Genomic DNA, 6,383 nt, shown 5'->3' on the forward strand with positions numbered 1-6,383 from the left:
TGAGGTGAGTGAATTGCCTGAGCCCGCGGGTTTGAGACCCGCCTGGGCAGCAAGACCTCATCTCTACAATAAATTTTTAAAAATCATCCGGCCGTGGTAGCGCATGCCTGTAATTCCGGCTACTCGGAAGGCTGAGGCGGAAGGATCGCCGGAGCCCAGCAGGTCGAGGCTGCGGTGGCCGGGAGCGGCCACTGCACTCCAGTCTGGGCGACAGAGTGAGACTCCGACTCAAAAAAAAAAAAAGATGTGGATTCAGTAGCAGAATCTGAGGAGAAGGCTCTGCTATATTTCAGTGTTACCTTCACGAGCTGCTGGGAACTGATGGTGAGGCAACCACGGGGAACTCAGCAGAAGGTCGCTTCTCCTGCAGGGCCCTCGGAGCAGCTTCTGTTTAAGCCGCCGTGTCTACTGAGTTGGTGGCAAGCACAGCTCAGCCACAGCCCGGGGGCATCCAAAGGGCTGAAGCTCCGTGGGGTGCAGTGACACCCGGACCATCATAACTGGCCAAGACCGATCACCAGGGTGACCGTGATGAGACCTCAGACTTTAGGAGAGAGACAGCAACTCACGTGCAGGAGCAGCCAGACCTCCAGGTCACGTCAAGTCCCGCTGCTGGGACCACCCATGCGTTGTCTTCAGAAGGGGCCCTCCCGCTTGCTGGGCGTTGTGTCTCAACACGGCAAGCTGCTCGAGCCCTGCAAAGTAACCCCAACCCGCCCCCCCGCCGTGGGACCAACCCACGAGAAGCTGGACTTGAGATTTCGTTCCTCTGACACTCCAAGTCACTGACCCACAAACAGGTCTTCTCCGTTCTAGGCCAAAGGGATTTCGGTGGAATTTCGGGAAACCAGCATAAGCCCATTTTCCATCCGTTCTGAAGGCAGCTGTTGCTTCCCCAGGGCCCTGTGTGTTCACAGCCAGCTAAGGGCTCCCCTTCCAGGACCTGTCCTTGGAATGGAGGAGCAAGCCCTGGCCAGACTGGGAACGTTGTTTAGGAAATTGAACGATCTGAGCTAAAAATTAACTTTTGACCAAATCCCTATCTTCCAAAGTCATGGATGCAAAATTCTCAAGACCTGAACGTTTCTAATGTTCTCGTGGTCTTGCTCCATCCTGCTCAGTAGGGCAAATTTGAAAAGCAAATCGTAGCCGAGCTCGGCGGCTCAGCCTGTGATCCCGCACTTTGGGAGGCCGAGGTAAGTGGATTGCCTGAGCCCACGGGTTCGAGACCCGCATGGGCAACTCGGCGAGACCTCATCTCTACAATAAATCAAAAAATTAGCTGGGTGTGGTAGCGCGCGCCTGTAGTTCCAGCTACTTGGAAGGCTGAGGCGGAAGGATGGCCAGGAGCACTCCAGTCTGGGTGACAGAGTAAGACTCCAACTCAAAAAAAAAAAAAAGAAAAGAAAATCATACCCATCCAGTGAATGTCCCACTGCTGTCACATACTGTGGGACTTGAAGTCTCTGGGACTTTTTCTCCATCACAAGTAAAGTGAAAATATTACAAGTGGTACTTCTCAGATGCTGTCTCTGAGGACCAGAACAAAGTGTAATCAGAGCAATTGGTAGTGTTAACATTCCTTAGAAGAAATACTGGATTTTAAGATGACCGTGATCTTGGTGTCATCTAGTTTAGAGATGCATTGTCATGGGGTCATTCAAAATAGCTCTTTTAGACTTGAGTGGGTCTATTCGGGCAGCTGCTAGGTCACAAAGCTCTGCCTTGCTCTATCATTTTGTAGGCACATCTCCCCAACGTATATAAGTGTGCTATTTGGTTTTCATTTTGTTTTTTGAGACAGAGTTTCACTCTGTCGCCCTCGCTGGAGTGCAGTGCTGCAATCATAGCTCACTGCAGCCTCGAACGCCTGGGTTCAAACGATGCTCCCACCTCACCCTCCCAACTAGCTAGGACAACAGTCATGCACCATCACACCTGGCTAAGTTTTCTTGTTTTTTTACTTTTTTTTTGTAGAGGCAAGGTTTCACCATGTCGCCCAGGCTGTTCTCGAACTTCCAGCCTCAAGTGATCCTCCTGTCTTGACTTCCCAAAGCACTAGGATTACGGGCATGAACCAGCATGTCTGGTCTATTTGCTTTTCAATAACAATATTTTGATACTCTGTTATGAAAATGCCACCACATATTTGATCATCCCAAGACTAAATGGGATGTAGGTGGTATTATTATTATTATTTATTATTATTATTATTCCTAACTATGTGTTTCAAACCTAGGGGCAGGTTCCACACTAGGGCTGCAGGATGACTTGTAGAAGTTGAGGCTTAGCTGTGACTGAAATATTTTCTGGGCCAGGCGCGGTGGCTCAGCCTGTCATCTCAGCACTTGGGGAGGCCGAGGCGAGAGATTGCCTGAACCTGGGGGTTCAAGACCAGCCTGGGCAACTTGGTGAGATCTCATCTCTACAATAAATCCAACAACAAAAAAATTAGCCGGGCATGGTGGCATGCGTCTTTAATGTGCAAACTCACGCTGGGGTGGCCGTGAGTGTGCCACTGCACTCCAGCCTGGGTGACAGAATGACACGCCAACTCAAAAAGAAATATTTTCTTGGTACAAGGCTAACCATATTCACTGGGGCTCACGATTGTCTTGACTTTTTGGTTCTGAGCTTCCCTCCCTGTGGCCTGACCGGAGGCAGGACTTTCTTCTCCACACAGAGGGAATCCTAGGAAGACGGCCGGACAACAAGACCGCGCTCTAGGAGGTTATGAAATCTTCCGTCCTAGCAATCCTGTACATTTGTTCTACAAACACTGGGAGATAAGCTTGAGCGTCAGTGGCATGGCAGCTTCTGCAAGGAAGCTTACAGACTTACAACTGTTGAGCGGCGAAGGTCATTCACACCACAGACCATGAGAGCAGAGAGAGGGAGGACTTTCTCGGACGCCTGGGCTGAGCGCTAAGGGGTCATGGCCACCCTGTGGAAGGGGCCAGGGGGGCAGAGGAAGGAGGAGGACTAAGAATGTCAGGAACAGCGAGTGTTTCAACTCGGCTGAGCTCTCAGTAGGCAATGGGTTAACGTGTTCAACCAATGCTTGACGATCTGATACGTGCCAGGCACTATTCCAGGCCCTGGGAACACAGTAACGAACAGAACAGGCAAAAAGTCCTGTCCTCATGGAGTGGACAATCTTGACAGGCCAGTGAATATGTCAGGACGTATTTCCTACTACGTGTTGGTTGTTAACATGTCCCGACCTGCGTCCCGTGGCGCCACAGGAGTTAACACGTCCTGACACCTCCCGACCCGTGGCCCACCACGTGACCGTGGCTTACACGTCCCACCCAGGGCCTGTCGCCTACCGTGGTTCACACGTCCCGACCCGTGGCCCACTACGTGATGTGGTCATCACGTCTGTCGGTAACATGTCCCGAGTGCCCACTCATGCCAGCGACTTTGCACGTGTTGACTCTCTTGATCCACACAACAACCCAGTGAGGTGGGTGCTCTCCCCGTCTTGCTGGTTAAAAAACAAACAAAAACCCAACTTGCAGAGAAGTCTCGTGTCCGAGGAGGGATCTGAAGAGTCGGGGTCCAGAATCTGACCTGTTCCCACCAGGGACTGCCTACTGCTGGACTCTCAAGGTGAGGAATTTCCCATGGGAACAGAGGCCTTTGAAGGTCCATAAAACCGGAGGACAACACTCTGAAAAATTAGGGGCCACTGCATCACATTGTGAGAAAGTGGTGCTTGAGCTCACCCAAAGGGTCACGAAAATGGGCTGAACACACAGTAACAACAGAAAAAACACAGGGATGTGCACACCCCTTCCTAGAATTAACCGTGAGTTGGAGTCTCACTCGGTCGCCCAGACTGGAGTGCAGTGGCCACTCCCGGCCCCCGCAGCCTCGGCCTGCCGGGCTCCGGCGATCCTTCCGCCTCAGCCTTCCGAGCAGCTGGAACTACAGGCGCGCGCTACCACGCCCGGCTCATTTTTGATTTATTGTAGAGATGAGGTCTCGCCAAGTTGCCCAGGCGGGTCTCGAACCCACGAGCTCAGGCCATCCACTCACCTCGGCCTCCCAAAGGCGCGGGATGACAGGCTGAGCCCCCGAGCCCGGCTCTTTTGTCAGTTTATTGCACAGAGAGAAAAGTCAGGGAAGCTGTGCCCAAGCAGATTCCTGACTCGTGACCCTCACCGCAAGGAAAGAACAAAATGCAAAACCTGAACCCCTGAGGCCCCCAAGGGCAGCTCCTGGAAGGCCAGAACCGCTGAGCCCACCTCGGAGCCACGGAGCAGGAGCAGAGCACCCAAAAGGCTCAAACGAAACCGAAGTCCTAGACAGGAAGTCCCTCGCCCAGCCTAGACATCCTGTTTTGCAGGCTCTTTCCAGTGTCAGTGAAACCTCGGCACATGGCCAGCAGGGGGCTAAGCCCGGAAACACAATTCCAGAAAGGTGTGATCCCCGCACCCAAGGAACGTAGGGCCTCGTGGGGAAACAGATCTCAAGGAGGGCATTGAAAGTACCACGACCTAGCCGGGCTCGGTGGCTCAACCTGTCATCCCGCGCCTTTGGGAGGCTGAGGCAAGTGGATGGCCTGAGCCCGCGGGTTCGAGACCCACCTGGGCAACTTGGCGAGACCTCATCTCTACAATCAATCAAAATGAGCTGGGCATGGTAGCACGCACCTGGAGTTCCAGCTACTCGGAAGGCTGAGGCGGAAGGATCGCCGGAGCCCGGCAGGTCGAGGCTGCAGTGGCCGGGAGCGGCCACCGCACTCCAGTCTGGGCGGCAGAGTGAGACCCCGACTCAAAAAAAAAAAAGAAAGAAAGTACCACGACCTCTGGGGAAAGTGCCAGTGGTCAGAAAATAAGCCTGAGTCCACCAAGTCCAGCATAGGCTTGGGGCGGCCCTGCCAGCTAGGGTTGGTGAGATCCCCACAGCGCCAGTGGGAAAACCCACCAAGCTCTTCCAGGCTCACCCTCTTCACGAGGGGCGTGGAGTTCGCAGGAGACCAGTGGCAGCAGAGGGACCAGACTCTGAGGTCAGAGGGGCCTGCGGTGTTAAACATACCCCGGTCTCCAAGATCTGCCTGTGGGAGGAGGCGTGATGGGCACGGAACGCCGCAGCATCAGGTTGGGGCATCACTGGTGCCTCCCGCAACTCAGGACTCCACGGTCCTAAAGGGACGGTCAGGCCCCTCAAGTCAGGAGGAGACTGAATCCTGTCAAAAAATAGATGAGTTGGCCGGGCACGGTGGCCCAAGCCTGTAATCCTAGCACTTTGGGAAGCTGAGGCAAGAGGACTGCCAGAGCCCAGGAGTTCAAGACCAGCCTGGGCAATTCGGCAGGACCTCATCTCTACAATAAATCGAAAAATTAGCCAGACATGGGGGTGCTTGCCTGTAGTTCCATCTCCTTGGAAGGCTGAGGCGGAAGGACCGCTGGAGCCCAGCAAGTCAAGGCTGCAGTGGCCGTGAGAGTGCCACTGCACTCCAGCCTAGGTGACAGAGTGAGACTGACTTAAAAAAAAAATAGACGAGTTTGTGGAGGGAGAGTAAAATGGATACCAGGGTCCTCAGAGAGGAAGCAGCCCCACAGAGGAGAAACGACCCGTCTGTACTGAGCACCTTTGGGTGTGAGGGTCCCTGCTGGGCATGGAGTTAGAGCCGTGAACAAGACAGGCCCCTGTCCTTGAGCTGAGCTACTTGACAGCCATCTGACTATCCTGTGATCGCCGTTACCAGTAAAGACTTTGCGAGCCATGCGAGCCTGGAGAGACCTAGCCTGGTGAGGGGGCAGGGACGTCTCAGCCAGGACCTAGAGAATGAGAGCAAGGCTGCTGGTGGGGGACTGGAGCGGGGCGGGGAGCTTGTCACACCGCCAGATGGGACAGCGTGTCCCACAGCCTTCGGATGGAAAGGAGCGTCTATCAGCCTGAAGGAAATAAAAACACAAAAACCTACTGTGTGTGGTGCTCACACCTGTCATCACAGCACTTTGGGAGGCCGAGGTGGAAGGATTGCTTGAGTTCAGGAGTTTGAGACCAGCCCTGGGCCACACGGTGAGACCTCGTCTCTACAAAACATCAAAAAATTAGCTGGGCGTGGTGCTACACACCTGTCGTCCCAGCTGCTTGACTGCTGTGAGCCGTGATTGGGCCGCTGCACTCCAGCCTGGGCAACAGAGTGAGACTCTGACTCCAAATTAATAAAATATAAAACATAAATCAAATGGCGGTGTGGCTGCAACGCAATGAGAAGAGCCCGAGGCTGAGGATGGGGAACTCGGTCCTCACAGCAACAGAGACCCGCTGAAGAGGGTCAAGGCGGGAGTGATGTGGACACCTCAGGGTGTCCGAGAGATGGTTCCGGCGGCGACTGACAGTCAACAGGGGGGCCGTGCGGGGTGTGG

The sequence above is a fragment of the Carlito syrichta genome, unplaced genomic scaffold (assembly GCF_000164805.1).
Source record: "Carlito syrichta isolate Samal-C Ts95f unplaced genomic scaffold, Tarsius_syrichta-2.0.1 Scaffold303596, whole genome shotgun sequence".
NCBI lineage: Eukaryota > Metazoa > Chordata > Mammalia > Primates > Tarsiidae > Carlito > Carlito syrichta.